This window comes from Tamandua tetradactyla, chromosome 7 (assembly GCF_023851605.1).
Source record: "Tamandua tetradactyla isolate mTamTet1 chromosome 7, mTamTet1.pri, whole genome shotgun sequence".
NCBI classification, from domain to species: Eukaryota; Metazoa; Chordata; class Mammalia; order Pilosa; family Myrmecophagidae; genus Tamandua; species Tamandua tetradactyla.
Genome location: NC_135333.1, coordinates 11,147,514 through 11,167,085, shown reverse-complemented (window position 1 = coordinate 11,167,085; position 19,572 = coordinate 11,147,514).

Below are 19,572 nucleotides of genomic sequence, written 5' to 3'. Positions count from 1 at the left end.
CTTTTTTCATTTTCCTCCACAGGTATTTCAACTCTTTACCTCTCACCCCAAGGTTTTCCCCTCCATCTGTCTTCCTCATTCACAGCAAATAACTGCCTGCTGACATGCTAAAGAATATAAACGCTATTGAGTGTTGTTCTCCCGACCTTTCACCTCCGGTCTCCATTTCTTTTCTCTGGAATCATTTGTTGAGAGCCGTAATAAGCCATCTATAAACTGCCACAGTTGAAGAAATATATTTGTTTCCACGTATGGTTATTTATCTAATTCCCTCCAGGGCACTAGTCTTGTGCTACAAAGTTTCTCTTTAAATCTTCAGTCTGCCTTCTTTAGTTCTACTCCCTTTTCAACTTGGTGTCTGACCGACCTTAGCTTTTTAAAACACAAAGTGCACATTACCCCCAACTTCTAACATCCCATTTACTCCTTAACTAGTAGTAATCTGAATAGTAACATACTGTGTGCTCTCCTTCCCCAATTGTCTTGGTGGCCAGGGCTGGGTGAGTTTGGAAGCAATACATCAAATACAAAGTACCACAGACTTATACAGCAGGGATTTATTGTCTCAACGTTTCAGAAGCCAAAATTTCAGAATCAAGGTATCAGCAAGCCACGCTTTCTCCGAAGTTTGCAGCATTCTGGTGATGGTTTGCTGGCAGTCCAGACCTCATTCTCTGTTTCCATTGCATGGCCATCTTTCTCGCTGTCTTCTTTCCAAATTTCCTATGCTTATAAGGACTCCAGTGGTATTGGGTTAAATCTCACACTGGTTCAGTTTGGCCTCACCTTAACCAATACCATCATCTTCAAAGATCCTATGTACATATGTGTTTGCCTGCACAGGCCAGGGGTGAATTAGGACTCAAACATGTCTTTGTGGGGGACAGGAGTCAACCCAACACTAATCATCTACAATTTTTTTCACCTTATTATATGCAGTCATTTATCAGTGTACACAGTAGTGATTCAATAAATCTTATTTCTGTTTCCTTTGTTTAAGTCATTAGTTGTTTCCTTATTACCAAATCCAGTAGTCTTTCTTCAGTCTTCATCCCACAGGGAGCTATTTGAATTTTTTGACAATGCCAGCTACCTCCCTCTTCTTAACTCTCTTCATTTCTTTTCCTTCACGGCACTTTTCCCTCCTGTTTTTCCTTCTTCCTCATTTCCCTTCATTTCCCTTGATGACTTCTTCTTTTGCCAAGGTTTAAATGCTGCATGTAGTTCCATGCACAACTCTCTTGTTTCCCTCTCTATCCCTTCTCTATTAGCAGAGGAAAGCTGGGCTCTTTGCTTCCCTCTTCTCACCATGCCACCTAGGAGTAGTAATAACAACAATAATAGTAATAACGAGAAAAATAAGAAGAATCACAACTCACATTTCTGGAGAGGACTGCTGCGTTTTATAGGCCTTATTTAATTTAATCACCAGCCCTGTAAGGCAGCTATCATGATTCCGTATATTAAATATGTAGTGAAACTGGGGCTTAGTAAAGGTAAATAATGGCAAATGGCTGGTAGGTGTTGGACCAGGACTCTCTAACTCCAGAGCATGGACTCTGAACCACCACAATATCCTTCTCCCAACAGTCAGAGAAACAGACTTCACCACTCAGTTTCAAAAATAAACGGAGATTTGGCACTTAAGGAAAAAGCAAGTCTGGTACATGTCCTGTTGTTTATCAATACCTGCTTTACCTAGTTGGAAGTTCCAATCAAACCCAATCGAAACTGGGTTGCAATTCTTTTGTTTGGGGGGTGTGTGCATGATCCAGGAATTGAACCCAGGTCTCCCATATCCGTGCACCCACTGCAATTCTTTTTAATATCTATCTTCTGTTATCATTATGATTTTTTAACTCTCTCTGTGGTTTATACTGCCAGACCTCCAGCAATAGCTAAATCCAGATTTTTCCCTTGCTAACACTGTTTATGCCCAGCCAGTAACAAACTTCTTTGTCATTGCCCACTTTCTAGCAATCGCTGGAGAGCCTTGGATTGTTTAGCGTGAGAAAACTTTCTTTAGCATCACTGTTGAGGGATGGAAGTCCATATGCCAGTGACCAGCAGGCAGGGGACCTCTGGTTCTCCTCACTGACTGAATTTTAGAGCGGAGGTGCTGAATTTGGGGGTAGCTATGCTGTAGTGATAGAAAAAAAGTATTGGGGGAAGTCAACAGCGTTGAATGCATGGCCAGGATAGCTCTGATGATAGCTTTCCCATTTTATGCTCCTGTTGAGCTGTATCCTAATTTTTTAGAAACAAGAAGTTTGGGATTGTTACTTTGTTATCAACAATTACAAGATGGGGTTTACCTATATTATAGTGCCTGAGCTGCACAATGTACTAACCACTAGACACTTGTGATTATATAAATTAAAATTTAATTACTTAAGAGGAAATATAATTACGTTTCAGTTCTATCACACTAGCCACATTTCTAACACTTGACAGCCACACACGACTAATGTTTATCATATTAAGCAAGCACAAGTATAGAGCATTTCCATCATCTCAGAAATTTCTATAGAGCAGTGCTCGTCTAGAAGGTGGTGAGGCTCAATCTCGGAGCAAAACCTGATAGAAAGCCACATTGTTTTGAAGACCCACCAAATAAGAAGTGGACTGGGATGTCATTCATTTACTCATTCATTCATTCATTCAACAAATACTATTACCACTGACTATATGTTATTTTTCCCACTTATTTCCTTTTCTCCCTTTTCTTAGATAAGGTTCCCCAGAAAGAGACCTTGATACAAACATCTGTGTGCAAGTGATTAATAAATGAAGTTTTCCCCGGAGTGCAGGAATAAAATAGAAGGTAAAGAAGCCAAGCAACAGTGCGATTTCAGACAAAGTCCCCAAATCAGCCAGATTCAGGGGACTGGAGCTTGAAAGAAACTTCAGAGTTTGTCTATTCTGGTCTCTGCTATTTTGGGGTAAAGTCATTTCAGGAGCAGGGCTCTGCAGGTATGAACCTTAAAGCAAAGCACACGGAGGTGGCAGGTACCCGACAGACTTTCTAAAGACTTAACTCTATTTTTAGTGCCAACCATTTTACAAGAAATAGAATAGTTTCAACCGATTTTAAACATACCAGTTATGTATCCTGCAAATTGTATAAGCCCAATAATTTTCCTTAGCAACTATACATCATCTTTTTCTTACTTAGTACCCTCACCATCTAAACACACATGCAGGTGACCTCTAAATATTAGAATAAATGATTTCCCCATCTCTCTCACATTCGACCCCTTAGAATTCTGTCTTAGATGCATTTCCAGCTTTTCAACTCTTAAAATTCTCTTAATTCCAGCTGTTATCATACTTGACTTGGCTCTCCTTAGAACTGCGTGACTATTATGGTCAGTTTTGCTCACCTCCAGTCCAATTTCCCTTTTGTTGTAGTTAACCCTATCTCTGATTAACCCCCTCTGTGCTTGCTGAACTCCTACTTAACTTACAAGACTCTGCAAATGTCACTCCCTGGTGAAGTCTTCCAAGGTTCTACCAGGAGAAGTCAGTGTTTCATCTATGATTCCATAGCACTTACTCCATCAGTGTGGACTAGTCCAAGGGACCTAGCCTTCTCACTGTCATATCCATCAAGAAAGCAAGGAAGCAGAAAGGGAGAGAAATATATATGAGGGGTACTACAGGGAAACATGAAAGGCAATGTGGAAAAAGAAATTTTCATTAGCATTTTGCATTTTCTCAGATACCCCGTACCTGGAGAAAAACAGGGTTTGGGTTAAGGTTAGATTTGGCCTGTTGGAATGTAGGTAGGTGGTATAGTTGGGAGGGAGAGACTCAGATATAGTCCCATATGTTCTTTTGAACATTCCACATTTAACTTATTTATCTAGTTTTCAAAGATGATTCTTTTCCTTGCAAAATTATCTCCATGTGATTTTTTTTATTGTGGTAATATAGACAACATAAAATTTCCCGTTTAAACCACTTTCAGGTGTCCAAAGCAGTGGTATTAATCACATTCACAGCTTTGTGCTACCATCACACCATCCATTACCAAAACTTTTCCATCACCCCAAACAGGAACTCTGCGCCCATTAGGCACTGACTCCCCAAGCTCCACCCCCACCCCTGGTAACCTGCATTCTACTTTCTGACTCTGAATTTGCATATTATAAATAATACATGTAAGTGGAATCATACAATATCTATCCATTTGTGTCTGGCTTATTTCACTCAACTTGATGTTTCCTAGTTCTTTCATGTTGTAACGTATCAGAACCGCCTCCCTTTTTATAGCTGAAGAATATTCTATTGCACTTGAAATTCTAAATGCACTCCGTGTGGATATTGTCATACTCTGAGACTCTCCCAAAATACCTGACATAAAATACATGTCATATGCAGAAAGTGAGTGAGCTTGAGACTTAGGAGCCCTACACAAAGTTATCTACCATTGGAATTATTGCTATTAAATGGAAAGTCATTCTGTGGTCAAAGATATATTTCCTTTTCAAAGTATTGCAAATTTGGCATTAGCCAAAGAGCTTGATAGCAAGATCACATTTTAGAAGGCTGCTGTTCTCAAGGAGTTAAAGTAATACCTTTGATATCGACGCTGTTTATTCTCCCCGCATTTCTAGATTTTAAAAGCCTGATGTACGGTGAGGACAGTTACTAGTATCTAGGCAAAGCTTTCGACATGGGTCTTTACTTTTCCTTAATTTGAAGAATATCAGCTGTCCATCTCCCCTGAAGGGGCTACTTGGGGGTATTTGTGTTCAGGGGGAACTAGGAGGACTTGTGAACGTTCTTCCAGCCAACTATAGACGAGAGAGTAATTACCTGAAAAGATGGAGGTAGAAATCTTCAGTACCTGAGTCTTGTAGCTGTAGCAAGTTTAGGTGAAGTGGACACCGAATGAAAATATGATGATTTATAAAGCTTTTGAAGTTATTGCTAACATACTTTAAGTAGGTTTTGGAACAACAGAGCATTATTTTAATAGCAAGAGGTCTGTCACTCCTGCCCTCAATGATGACATTTCTGAGTTCAATTATTTCCGAATACTATAGTTCTAGGTAGAGAGGTTTTTATCAGAGGATGGCCTGCTCTCATATTTCCCTCATATTTCTCTACTGTTTAGATCAGGAGACAGCTAAGTTTTTCTGTAAAGGGCCAATAGCAAATTAGGCTTTTAGGCCATAGGGTCTCTGTGAAAACTACTTGAATCTGCCTTTGCAGTGTGAAAGTGACCACAGATCACGTGTAAATGGATGAGAGTAGCTGTGTTCCAGTGTCACTTTATTTACCAAAATAGACAGCCAGCCCACAGGCCATTGCTTAGATAGAGAACTAGAGATTCTGGGCTGAGTCTTAAACCTCCACAAAATTCTCTGTGGTCTCCGCTGATAGCTATGTGTGGTACTCCAGAAAGCAGCCTTCTCTCCAGCCCTCACATTTCATGTGAAGTTTCACAACCACCCACATCCCCACCCACTCTCAAAAGTCCTTCACAATTTTTTCCCTCTTAGGACCTTGTGTGAGAATGTATAAACCCAGCCAAGATAGAACTTCCCTCCTCCCCCACCCCCACTCTTTTCTCTCTTTCCCTCTCTCTCAAGCAAAAAAGACAGGGTATGAAAACCAGTGTCCTAGCTTTGGGGAAATATCAAAGTGGCCAGTGGAACATGATATGAAATTTTAGAGTACTAAATGATTCATCAGAACTTTATTTTGAGAAGCAGCTTTCAAAGTTACACATTTGAGGCAAAGCCCTGAGATTGTTTAGAATTTTTACTTTCTTCAATTTGACATCAAGGGCTTTTTTATATACATTAGCTATGATAGCATATTTGGTGCATTTTCTTTTTCAAAATGGCTGTTAACATGTTTAGAATTTGGAAGAGGAGATTTTGGTGTTTTTGTTTAATTCAGCTTTAAGAAAGCACAAAGCAACATGCAACAAGAGCCTAAAATATGTACATAGCATTTATTTCTAAAATAATTTCTAAAAATTTCCAGCATTTATTTGGGTTTCTAGGAATTTGTATCAAAGAAATCAGAGAATTGTTCTAGGATGTATGGCAAATGATATCCACCAAAGATTGTTAGACTATAGATAAGTTGGAAGTAGCATAAATGTCCAAAAATTGTGGCTTGTTTAAATGAATTAAGGCCCATTTATATAGGATACCTGTAATGGCCACTGACAAGGCTGGTGTGCCCCATGTCTGTTTATGTAGAAATGTGTTTATCCTTCTTTCCTCATCAGTCCAGACTCTAAATTTCAAATGACTCCTGTCATGGTTAGGGACAGGTGTCAACTTGGCCAAGTTGTGGTACCTGTTCATCTGATTGGGCAAGCGCTGGCCTGTCTGTTGCAATGCGGACATTTCATAGGATTAGGTCATGATCACGTCAGCTACATCCACAGCTGATTCCATTTGTAATCAGCCAAAGGGGAGTGTCTTCTGCAATTAGTGATGCTAAATCCAATCATGGGAAGCCTTTTAAGGAGGACTCAGAGGAGACAGGTTGCATTCCTGCTTTGGCTGGTGAGCCTCTCCTGTGGAGTTCATCCAGGCCATCCATTGGAGTCATCGGCTTCGCAGCCTGCCCTGTGGATTTTGGACTCTGCATTCCTACGGTCACGTGGACTCTGCATTCCTACGGTCACGTGAGACACTTTCATAAATTTTATATTTGCAAGTGTTCCCTGTTGATTCTGTTTCTCTAGAGAACCCTAACTAATACATCTTGGTACCAGGAGTGGTTCATAAGGAACAGAATCTTAAAAATGGGTTTTTATGAATGGTTTTCTACTCTGACTGGGCTCAGAGGCACTAAGGACTCTGATTCCCGTAATCAGAATGGCACTCCCAATCCATGGACTGAGTTGGCAAAGGAGATAGTCAAAATATCATCATTCGATTCTCCTAATGCTTCGCTTGTACGAAGCCAGACCCTGGGGGATAATGCTTTTGACACCTTTACAGAGTTTTGTAGAAATAAGAGTTATAGAGATGTTGGTTGGTTGTTGTTAGATACACTGTCTACATTAAAGGGTGAAAGGGATGGGCTTAAGGCTTCAAAAAAGAAGCTTAAGGGCCGTCTGAAAGATGTAGAGGTTTCTATGAGTATCCTGAAGGAAAATTTTATTTCCTATAGCCATAGACTTGAGATCTCTGAAAATCAGACTCAGAATCTTATTGTTAGAGTAGCAACTTTACAACGTAAACTGAAATCTCAGTCTTGCACGGTGTCTGCCATTAAAGTGAGGGCATTGATTGGAAAGGAGTGGGACCCTGAAAAATGGGATGGTGACATATGGATTGATAATGATGTTGGGGGTGAGGTTGAAACCCTAGACCATGCTGAGCCTTCTTTAGATAACCCTGTAATAGTCTGCCCTGAGGACATAGCCGCCCCACCTCCAGCCTGCCTTGAGGAATTGGCCACCCAACCTCCTCCTGAAGGGATTAGCCCTAGAGTTATTAATCCTGTTTCACCAGATGAAACTGCAAATGAAGGCCCTGAAGCAAATGGCTTGGAAGATATTTCTAATTCTTTTCATGACCCACCCCCACCACCCCTCATTTCTTCTAGACCTATAACTAGACTAAAGTCCCAACAGGCCCCTAAAGGTGAGGTACAAAGTATCACACATGAGGAGGTACGTTATACTCCAAAAGAACTGTGTGAGTTTTCCAATTTATATAGACAGAAATCAGGGGAATATGTGTGGCAATGGATTTTAAGAGTGTGGGATAATGGTGGGAGGAATATAAGGCTGGATCAGGCTGAATTTATTGATATGGGCCCACTAAGCAGAGATTCTGCATTCAATGTTATAGCTAGAGCAGTTAGAAAAGGTGTTAACAGCTTGTTTGGGTGGTTGGTTGAAACATGGATCAAAAGGTGGCCAACATTACCTGAGGTTGAAATGCCAGAACTGCCCTGGTATAATGTAGATGAGGGGATCCAGAGGCTTAGAGAGATTGGGATGTTAGAGTGGATTTATCATGCAAAGCCTGCTCTTACACCCCAGGAATGTCCAGAGGATGCACCTTTTACCAGAACAGTGAGAAATAAATTTGTGAGACTAGCACCATCATCCCTCAGGAGCTCTGTGGTTGCACTTCTCTGCAGGTCAGATATTACTGTAGGAACTGCTGTCACTGAGCTGGAATCCTTAAACACAATGGGGATGACAGGATCCCGAGTTGGTAGAAGCCAGGTGGCAGCACTTAATCACCAAAGACAGGGTAGACGTAGGTATTATAATAGACAACAAACTCAAAGGAGGCATCAAAATTATATGACACGCAGAGATTTGTGGCATTGGCTAGTAAATCATGGGGTGCCTAGAAATACAATAGAAGGGCAGTCTACTAAATTCTTGTTGGAGCTGTATAAACAAAAGAGTTCTAGGTCAAGGGAACAGGAGTCTAACCTGAATTACAAAAACACAGAGTCACGGCCCCTTAACCAATTTCCAGACTTGAAACAGTTTACAGACCCTGAGCCCCTGGAATGAAGGGGAGGCCAGGTCCCTATGGGGGAGAAACCTGTTACACTGCCACAAATTTATACTGTTAACCTTCCTCTAAGTTTTCCCCAAGGAGACCGACGGCCTTTTACCAGGGTAACTGTGCATTGGGGAAAAGGAAATGATCAGATATTTCGGGGATTATTAGACACTGGTTCAGAAGTGACATTAATTCCAGGGGACCCAAAACGTCACTCTGGACCACCAGTCAGAGTGGGGGCTTATGGAGGCCAGGTGATCAATGGAGTTTTCGCTCAGGTCCGTCTCACAGTGGGTCCAGTGGGCCCCCGGACCCATCCTGTAGTTATTTCCCCAGTTCCGGAATGTATAATTGGCATAGACGTACTGAGCAACTGGCAGAATCCCCATGTTGGTTCTCTAACTCGTGCAGTGAGGGCTATTATGGTGGGAAAGGCCAAGTGGAAGCCACTAGAACTGCCCCTACCAAGCAAAATAGTAAATCAAAAGCAATACTGTATTCCTGGAGGGATTGCAGAGATTACTGCCACTCTTAAGGACTTGAAAGATGCAGGGGTGGTGATTCCCACCACATCCCCATTCAACTCTCCTATTTGGCCTGTGCAGAAAACAGATGGGTCTTGGAGAATGACAGTGGATTATCGTAAACTCAACCAGGTGGTAACTCCAATTGCAGCTGCTGTTCCGGATGTAGTATCATTGCTTGAGCAAATCAATACATCCCCTGGTACCTGGTATGCAGCTATTGATCTGGCAAATGCTTTTTTCTCAATAGCTATTAGTAAGGACCACCAGAAACAGTTTGCTTTCAGCTGGCAAGGTCAGCAATATACTTTTACTGTCCTACCTCAGGGGTATATCAACTCTCCAGCCCTATGTCATAATCTTGTTCGCAGAGACCTTGATCGTTTCTCCCTCCCACAAGACATCACACTGGTCCATTATATTGATGATATCATGTTGATTGGACCTAGTGAGCAAGAAGTAGCAACTACTCTAGATTTACTGGTAAGGCATTTGCGTGTCAGAGGATGGGAGATAAATCCAACAAAAATACAGGGGCCTTCCACCTCAGTAAAATTTTTAGGTGTCCAGTGGTGTGGGGCATGTCGAGATATCCCTTCTAAGGTGAAGGATAAATTGCTGCATCTGGCCCCTCCCACATCCAAAAAAGAGGCACAACGCCTAGTTGGTCTTTTGGATTTTGGCGACAACATATTCCTCATTTGGGTGTGCTACTCCGGCCCATTTATCGAGTGACCAGAAAAGCTGCTAATTTTGAGTGGGGACCTGAACAAGAGGAGGCTCTGTGACAGGTCCAGGCTGCTGTGCAAGCTGCTCTGCCACTTGGGCCATATGATCCAGCAGATCCAATGGTGCTGGAAGTGTCAGTGGCAAATAGAGATGCTGTCTGGAGCCTTTGGCAGGCCCCTATAGGAGAATCACAACGCAGACCCTTAGGATTTTGGAGCAAAGCCTTAACATCTGCTGCAGATAACTACTCTCCTTTTGAGAAACAGCTTTTGGCCTGCTATTGGGCCTTAGTAGAGACTGAATGTTTAACCATGGGCCACCAAGTTACCATGAGAGCTGAGTTGCCTATCATGAGTTGGGTGTTGTCTGACCCACCAAGCCATAAAGTTGGGCGTGCACAGCAGCACTCTATTGTAAAGTGGAAATGGTATATACGAGATAGAGCCAGAGCAGGTCCTGAAGGCACAAGTAAGTTACATGAAGAAGTGGCACAAATGCCCATGGTTTCCACTCCTGCTGCCACATTACCTTCTCTTTCCCAGACCAGAGCTATGGCCTCTTGGGGTGTTCCTTACAGTGAATTGACTGAGGAAGAGAAAACTCGGGCCTGGTTTACAGATGGTTCAGCACGATATGCAGGTACCACCCGAAAGTGGACAGCTGCAGCATTACAACCCCTTTCTGGGGTGTCCTTGAAGGACAGTGGTGAGGGGAAATCCTCCCAGTGGGCAGAACTTCGAGCAGTGCACCTGGTTGTTCACTTTGCTTGGAAGGAAAACTGGCCAGAGGTGTGTTTGTATACTGACTCATGGGCTGTTGCTAATGGTTTGGCTGGATGGTCAGGGACTTGGAAAGACCATAATTGGAAAATTGGTGACAAAGAGGTCTGGGGAAGAAGTATGTGGATAGACCTTTCTGAGTGGGCTAAAAACATGAAGATATTTGTGTCCCATGTGAATGCACACCAGAGGGTGACTTCAGCAGAGGAAGATTTTAATGATCAAGTGGATAAGATGACCCGTTCTATGGATACCAGTCAGCCTCTTTCCCCAGCAACTCCTGTTATTGCCCGATGGGCTCATGAACAAAGTGGTCATGGTGGTAGGGATGGAGGTTATGCATGGGCTCAGCAACATGGACTTCCACTCACCAAGGCTGACCTGGCTACAGCCACTGCTGAGTGCCCAATCTGCCAGCAGCAGAGACCCACACTCAGCCCCCGATATGGCACCATTCCCTGAGGTGACCAGCCAGCTACATGGTGGCAGGTTGATTATATTGGACCACTCCCTTCATGGAAGGGGCAGCGATTTGTTCTAACTGGAATAGACTCATACTCTGGATATGGGTTTGCTTTCCCTGCACGCAATGCTTCCGCCAAAACTACTATCCGTGGGCTTACAGAATGCCTTATCCATCGTCATGGTATTCCACATAGCATTGCTTCGGATCAAGGAACACACTTCACAGCAAATGAAGTGCGGGAATGGGCACATGCTCATGGAATTCTCTGGTCTTACCATGTTCCCCATCATCCAGAAGCTGCTGGATTGATAGAATGGTGGAATGGCCTTTTGAAAACTCAATTACGGTGCCAACTAGGTGGCAAAAACTTGAAAGGCTGGGGTAATGTTCTCCAGGAAGCTGTGTATGCTCTGAATCAGCGTCCACTGTATGGTGCTGTTTCTCCCATAGCCAGGATCCATGGGTCCAGGAACCAAGGGGTGGAAATGGGTGTGGTGCCACTCACTATTACTCCTAGTGATCCACTAGGAAAATTTTTGCTTCCTGTCCCTGCTACCCTGAGTTCTGCTGGTCTACAGGTTTTAGTTCCAAAACGGGGTGTGCTTTCTCCAGGAGAAACAACAGTGATACCACTGAACTGGAAGTTAAGATTGCCACCTGGCCACTTTGGGCTACTTATGCCTCTGGATCAACACACCAAGAAGGGGATTACATTATTGTCTGGGGTAATTGACCCTGACTATCAGAAGGAAGTAGGACTGCAACTACATAATGGAGGTAAAGAAGAGTTTTCTTGGAATATAGGAGATCCCCTGGGACGTCTATTAGTACTACCATGCCCTGTGATTAAAATCAATGGAAAACTGCAACAACACAATCCAGGCAGGACCACTAATGGCTCTGAGACTTCAGGAATGAAGGTTTGGGTCACCCCACCAGGCAAAGAACCACGGCCAGCTGAAGTGCTTGCTGAGGGGAAAGGGAACATGGAATGGGTAGTGGAAGAAGGTAGTGATAAATATGAACTTCGACCACGTGATCAGTTACAGAAACGAGGACTGTAATGCTGTTTTGTTTGTGTTATACTATTTAAGTTGTAAGATATCAAGTTTAAGAATGAATGTTGCCCAAGGATTTGCATGCTATTCTGGAGAGATTTAATGTGTTTCCAGTTATATGCAGGACAGTTGAGTATTGTCAGGTAAAAGAAAAAATGTGTGCTTATTTGTTTTCATTTGGAAATTAAGTATGGTCTAAGGTGATATATATATATATATATATATATATATATATATATATATATATGTGTGTGCAAAGTTGACAAGGGGTGGACTGTCATGGTTAGGGACAGGTGTCAACTTGGCCAAGTTGTGGTACCTGTTCATCTGATTGGGCAAGCGCTGGCCTGTCTGTTGCAATGAGGATATTTCATAGGATTAGGTCATGATCACGTCAGCTACATCCACAGCTGATTCCATTTGTAATCATCCAAAGGGAAGTGTCTTCTGCAATTAGTGATGCTAAATCCAATCATGGGAAGCCTTTTAAGGAGGACTCAGAGGAGACAGGTTGCATTCCTGCTTTGGCTGGTGAGCCTCTCCTGTGGAGTTCATCCAGGCCATCCATTGGAGTCATCGGCTTCGCAGCCTGCCCTGTGGATTTTGGACTCTGCATTCCTACGGTCACGTGAGACACTTTCATAAATTTTATATTTGCAAGTGTTCCCTGTTGATTCTGTTTCTCTAGAGAACCCTAACTAATACAACTCCAAACCCAAATGAAACTGGTTTTATTAAAATAAATTCTCTCATGTAACTGAGAAGTCTAGGTGTAAATCTGACTTTGAACACAGATGCATCCAGAGCCTCGGACACTGCCGGAATGTGACCTTTTCTTTCTTTCTCCATGCTTTCATCTGTGTTGGCGTCACCCCAGCCCTCTCTTGGTGGGGACCTGCTGTGAGTCTGTACTTCCATCCTTCCATCTCCAAGAGCAGAGAATCAACAGTGTCTCCACTTCAGTTTTGTCAGCCAGATCTTTGAGGCTGACCCTCATGGGTTAAAGCTTGGATCACTGTGCTCGCTCCAGTGGCACATATATACTACCATTTGGACCATGCTCCCATTTCTGAAATAATTATGCGGCTAGAGTGGGGAATGAGGCTTGGGTTATACTTGCTTATACTTGGAGCTGGGGTGGGACCAGTGATGCTCAGGCACGTGGACTGAGGATTGAGGGGATTGACTCTCCAATTGGAAAATTGGGGTGCTGCTATCAAAACAGGAGGGAATGAAGTTTGGGCAAGCAGACAACAATAGCAGGTATCCACTAAAATGCCAATTATACTGAATAGATGACTCATCATCATAAGCTGAAAGATTCCTTTAAAGAAAAGAATGATGAACTGCACGAGGGCATGGTCTTTGATGATGTGTCTCATCACTGTCTCTTTTGGAAAATCACTCCATCCGTGCATGGATGAGTGAACACACATGCGCGTGCGCGCACACACACACACACACAATGCAGGGCATCTTCCATTCCTCCTCTGGAGCCACCCTCCACCCTTCCTCACCCTGCTCCATGGACCACATCAGCGGCTGGCCTTGCCATCTGGCTTCCAGTTGATTCTGGTCAGTGACAAGCAATGGCAGGAGCCTGAGAGAATGGGAAAGATGCTAAGAGAATGCTTATTCCTTCCCCTCTGGGGGAGATTGGATTATACATTCCAAGAGAAGACTGGGTTTTGATCTTAATCCACATTCCTGAGGGTGTGCAACCATTTGTAAACAATGACGTTGAAAACGATGATTTATTTTAAAATAAGAACTTTGAAAATTATCATTCTTATTTGTGAGTCATAACCTTGAACACGCTATGGTGAGCCAGGGTGTGAGCCCATTTGTGAGTGGGACATTCAAAGGGCCTCTTGAGGTGCAGCCAATGGGATCAGGATGGACGTAAATCCCCATTGCTGGAGCCCTCATAACGGGAAGGAATTGGAAGCCCAACGTCAGAGAAAACTACAGGCAGATCAAGAAGCCAGAAGCCAGTGAAACAAGAGCAGACACAAGGAGAGAGTCCTCAATGTGTCAGAAGGCAGGAGCACAAGCCAAGGACCCCAAGGATTGTGGCAGGCCAGCACCAGAAAGGTCCAGACTCTGGGGAGAAAGCCTGGCCTTGCTGACCCCTTGATTTGGGGCTTCTAGCTTTTCAATAAATTCCTGTTTTCAGCTCTCTGTTGTAGCGGCCCGGCAAGCTCCCACACCCCATCAGTGGGATCCGCACAGGCTGTGCGTCTTCTGCCTTAAGATCCCGTTTCCTGTCCGGGAGTTTGCTCTCCTATCTGTCTCTGCCTCTCCTCTTGCTCTGTCTTCCTCTCTCCTCTCTTTCTCACTCTCTCCACAGGGTAAGAATTCCTCCCTCCCCTCACTCATTCCAAGCTAGGAGTACCTTGGGTCCATCTCTTAGTTAGACCTCAGATGTTGCACTAGTTCTTCTGGTTTCCCTATACTCTCTGCCCACAACTTTGAAAATAATTATTTTATTAAATCTGCCTCAAATGAATTATTTTGAACGTGCAATTCTTCCTGTCAGGATGCTGACAGAAGATACCAAAAAGTTGACACTTGGCATCTCTAGATTGTTGGATTGCATGATAGTTACTGTTCTCTATTTACTTATCTGCATTTTCTAACCTTTATACATCAGAAATAGATTTTTTATTTAATTATTGAGTTAGAAACTGAAGAGCGCAAAGCGTGCTCCCATATTATTATTTCCACTTTTCATCTTATAAATAGGAATACAAATATCTAGATGTGCTAAACTGTAGGTAAAGGGCTATGAGTTGAAGAAATTTTCCATTGTCAAGTTTTATCTGCAGCCTGAAATGACTTTCTTGGTTTATAATCTTATATTCCTACTCCAGTCAAACAACAACCATTAAATAAAAGTAAAACTAAAATGTACATTTTCAGTTCACAGAATATACCAAAACATCTTGCACCTACTCTACAGCCCACTATCAGACAATGCACTTGAGAGCTCTCTAATTGCTACAGTTTTCCATGGCTCATTCAGCTTCTAGATGTCCAGAAAATGGGTCATAATGCCGCCTCTATTTTCTCTCCAACCTGCTTCTCCATGGTTTCATGCATTTGCTTTAGTTTCTTAGGTTGCTCAAAGTAGATACCACTAGATGGTTCAGCTTAAACATTGGGAATTTATTAGCTTACACGTTTACAGTTTTGAGGTTGTGAAAATGTCAAAATCAAAGTGTCATCAAGATGACACTTTCTTCCTGAGGAAAGGCTGCCAACAATCCTTGACTCCCCTGCCACGTGGCAAGGCACGTGGCAGGGTCTGCTAGTCTCTCCTTTCTCTTTCCAGTTTCACTGCTTTCAACTTCTTGCTTCCGGGGCACACACCCGCATTCTCTCTGTCCCTGTCTCTCTCTCTTTTTCTCTGTATTCGTGCCATTTATAAAGGACTCCAGTAAGAGGATTAAGACCCGTGACGAATGAGCGAGTCACACCTTAACTAAAGTAGCCTCATTAAATGGTCCCACCTACAATGCATCCCAACCAATAAGAATGGATTAAATCCAAGAACGTGTTTTTCTGGGGTGCAAACAGCTTTGAACCTCCACAGTATTTTAAGCATCAATATCATGAAACAGCACTCAGCTAAATCCTGCGTCCACTCAGCTCAATCCTGCGTCCACTCAGCTCAACCCTGCGTCCACTCAGCTCAATCCTGCGTCCACTCAGCTCAACCCTGCGTCCACTCAGCTCAATCCTGCGTCCACTCAGCTCAATCCTGCGTCCATGTTTTGGGCTTTGGTAAAGGCTTTATTTAAGGAATATCGAAGTTTTTCTTGGTAGAAATAAGAAAACAGGGGTGTAAATACATCAAATATCATCAGTTGAGGGCCAGACAGTTGAAATTGTCCAGTATAGTGCTTGATTTGGGGACTCTAAAGTGGACATCACAGTGTAACTACTTATAGGGGGCAGAGTGATGCTGCCCTCCACTGCCTCCCCAGGGCACCCACCCCCAGACCCTGGAACCAGTGACTATGTTATGTTACCTGACAAGGGGCTCAAAGTTTCAGTTGGAGTTTAGGCTGATTAATCAACTGACCCAAAATAGGGAAATTCTCCTGGATTATCTGGGTGGGCCCAATTTAATCCCAAGGACTCCTTTTAAGTAGAACAGGGAAGAGAACCAACTGGCCATTGCTGGCTTTGAAGACAGAAAGAGGCCATAAGACAAGGAATGTGAGCAAGCAACAGAATCTGGAAAGGACAAGAAAACAAATTCTCCCAGAGCCTTCAGAAAAGAATGCAGCCCTACCCACACCTTGATTTTCATCCAAATGAGATTCGTTTTTTATTTTTTCAAAAGAAAGGTGAAATTGATTTCACAACTTAAACATTTATAGGAGATAACAAGAAAGGAATCATGGATAGACTCTATATTTCTCATTTAGGAAATCATTATAAGGCTCTAACAAGCTAATAGAATGGTAATCATTTCTATTATTTTCGCCACTTCCATATCAGTTAAGAGAAATTGAAGAATGTGTTAAAGCTGATGTCATCTATGGTTTATCTAACAAGAGGAACTTAGCATCTTTGTGGAATACAGTAAAGTGGTCTTAGGTTGGGTTTTTTAGAAAACCTCAGTTTGTATAGATGATTTACTGTAAGGGAGAGAAATTGTAAGGGAGTGATGGAAGCAGAATAGGGCAAAGGAAGCAGCTGGGCAGATTTTCAGCCTAATCTCATTGGCTGGGGAGGAGGCTGCTAGGCAAGCAGCCTCCAGTGTCCCACACATCACTTCTTCAGCTAAACATCATCTGTGTACACACTTCCTCCATACACCACTTTAGAAGTTCTTGTTCAATCCTCTTTGATAAGCATTGACCTTTTCCCCCTAGAGACACCCCACCCCCACCCCCCACCAAATCTCATCCTGTTTCTGTATTCCTACTTAAAGCCCGCCTCCTCTGGGGATAAGCATTTATCTCTGGCAGGTCTGGGTTTGGCACGTTAGAACTGGTGACCTATAGCTAAAAGACCAGGTTGTCTGACCCAAACACAAATATATGATGGACAGAATAAGATATCCACGGTAAAACACCTGAGAAATGGAAAAACAAGAAACAACTCTCTATTGTAATTGAGCCCGGGGCCAAAGGAAAAATCCGAAATGCTGATTCGTACTTGAACTTTGAGATTTTGTTCCTTGTGGATTTTTTTGTATTAATTTAGATTTTTCAACATTGCATTTAAACATTATCTTGTTTACTGAGTTTTTTGGAGCCCCCTTAATCTTGTGCCTGAAGTGAGTAGAACACTTGCTCACCTTAGCCCTAGTCCTGCTCTTTAGTAAATATCCCGTGCAATGTAATAAATTCCCTGATTAACCAATCTAATCTGTCAGCCCGTTTCTACTCTTGATGGCCATTCAGAGAGCTGTATTGGGAAGAGAGAATTTCTGGGGAAACCAGCCCTTTTGCTATCTAATTTTTCATGGCCTAAAATGCAAGACCAATCAATGTTCATTCCAGCCAGGTCCTATATTTCTGACATCATATAGTTCTCTCAATAATATAACAGGTTTCATTTGTTTCTCATCAATACGTTTCTGCTATCTCCTTCAGGGACTCTGATTACAGATATATTAAAACACTTGAAGTAGTTCCATAGCTCACTGATGTTCGTTACATTTTAAAAATTCTTTTTTCCTGTCCATATTTTCATCTGCTTTGTACAGTTTCTATTGCCATATCTTCAAGTTCACCAATATTTCCTCTTTTGCAATGTAAAACTCTACCATTAATCCCGTCAAGTGTACCTTTCATCTTACTCACTATAATTTTCATTTTTGGAAATTACGTTTTGATTTGGGTCTTCTTTTTAAAAAACATTTTTATTGTGAAATATAATGTATGTACAAAAAAGCAATAAATTTCAAAATACATTGTAACAAGTAGTTATAGAACAGAAATCAAAGTTTGATTTGGGCTACAGTTCTGCAGTGTCAGGTTTTTCCTTTCAGCTGTTCCAAGACATGGAGGCTAAAAGAAATATCAATATAATCATTCAGCAGTCATACTTATTTGTTAAATCCTATTTTCTCTATTATAACTCCTCCTTCTCCTTTGATCCTTCTCCAATCTTTAGAGGTTTTTGGGCTCTGCCTATTCTAACTTTTTCATGTTGGTAAGGAGTGTCGATAATATGAGATGGGGGATGGAACTAGTTGATGTTCTGGAGAGGCTGGCCCCTCTGGGTTTCAGGACTTATCAGGCCTATGAAACATCTGGAAATTATAGGTTTCTGGAAAGTAATCTTAGAGCCTGAAACTTTTATAAAATCTCAGATAGAGCTCTAGGCATTCCTTAGGGTTAACAGGAATGATGTTGGTTGGGGTTTGGCAAACTGTGGCAATTAGCAATATCTAGCTGAAGCTTGCCTAAGAATAGCCTCCAGAATAGCCTCTCGATTTTATTTGGACTCTCTTAGTCACTGATACGTTATTTTGCTACATTTATTTTTTCCGATTTGGTCAGGAAGACATTGTGGATCCCACAGTGCCAGGACCAGGCTTATCCCTGGGAGTCATCTCCCACGCCACCAGGGAGACTTTCACCCCTGGATGTCACGTCCCACATAGTGAGAAGTTAATGATTTCCCTTGCAGAGTTGGGCTTAGCAGGAGAGAGGCCACATCTGAACAACAAGAAAGGTTTTCTGGAAATAAATCTTAGGCATAACTATAGGAAGGCTTAGCTTCTCCACTACAGAAATAAGTTTCACAAGAGCAAGCCTCAAGATCAAGGGCTTGGCCTATTGCTCTGGAGTCCCCAGTGATTGGGAGAGCATCAGGGATGGCAAGGTTTAATTGTTCTGTATTTTTTCTCCAGTTCCCAAAGGACTTTGCCAATTCTTTTAAATTATCTGCCCAACATACTCTGGGGTATATCTGGGTATTACATGAAGCCATACAGAATTATAGCTCTATGTGTTTGGATTGCTTAAATGATCTATCCCGACAGGTTGAGTTAGATTAAATGCCACAGAAAATTTAGGCTTTGGACAAAATAAACTTCTTTATCTTTGGTCTCATACAGTAGATAAAGTTCTAAAATGAACACAATATCATCCTTTACCCTGTATTCTGATTTACCTTAGTTTGATTTGGGTCTTTCTTTAAGTCTGTCATCTCTCCACTTAACAAGTTCCATCTTTCCTCTAGTATATCGAACATAAAGAATTGTTATAATTCTATTTTAAATTATTTGTTCACTGATTGTATCATCATTATTAATCTATGGGGTCGTTTTTTTTTTTTTTTTTACATGGGCAGGCATGGGTCATTTTGACTGATAGATTCTTGAGCTTTGCTCTCAGATATGGTTAAGTTGCTAAGAAACAGTTTAACCCTTTTGGGTGTTGCTCATTAGGTATGTTTGGTGGAACCTGAGCAACTTTTTAGTCTAGAGTTAATCTCACTACTGAGACAAAGCCTTTCTCAACACTACATGATGCCCCATGA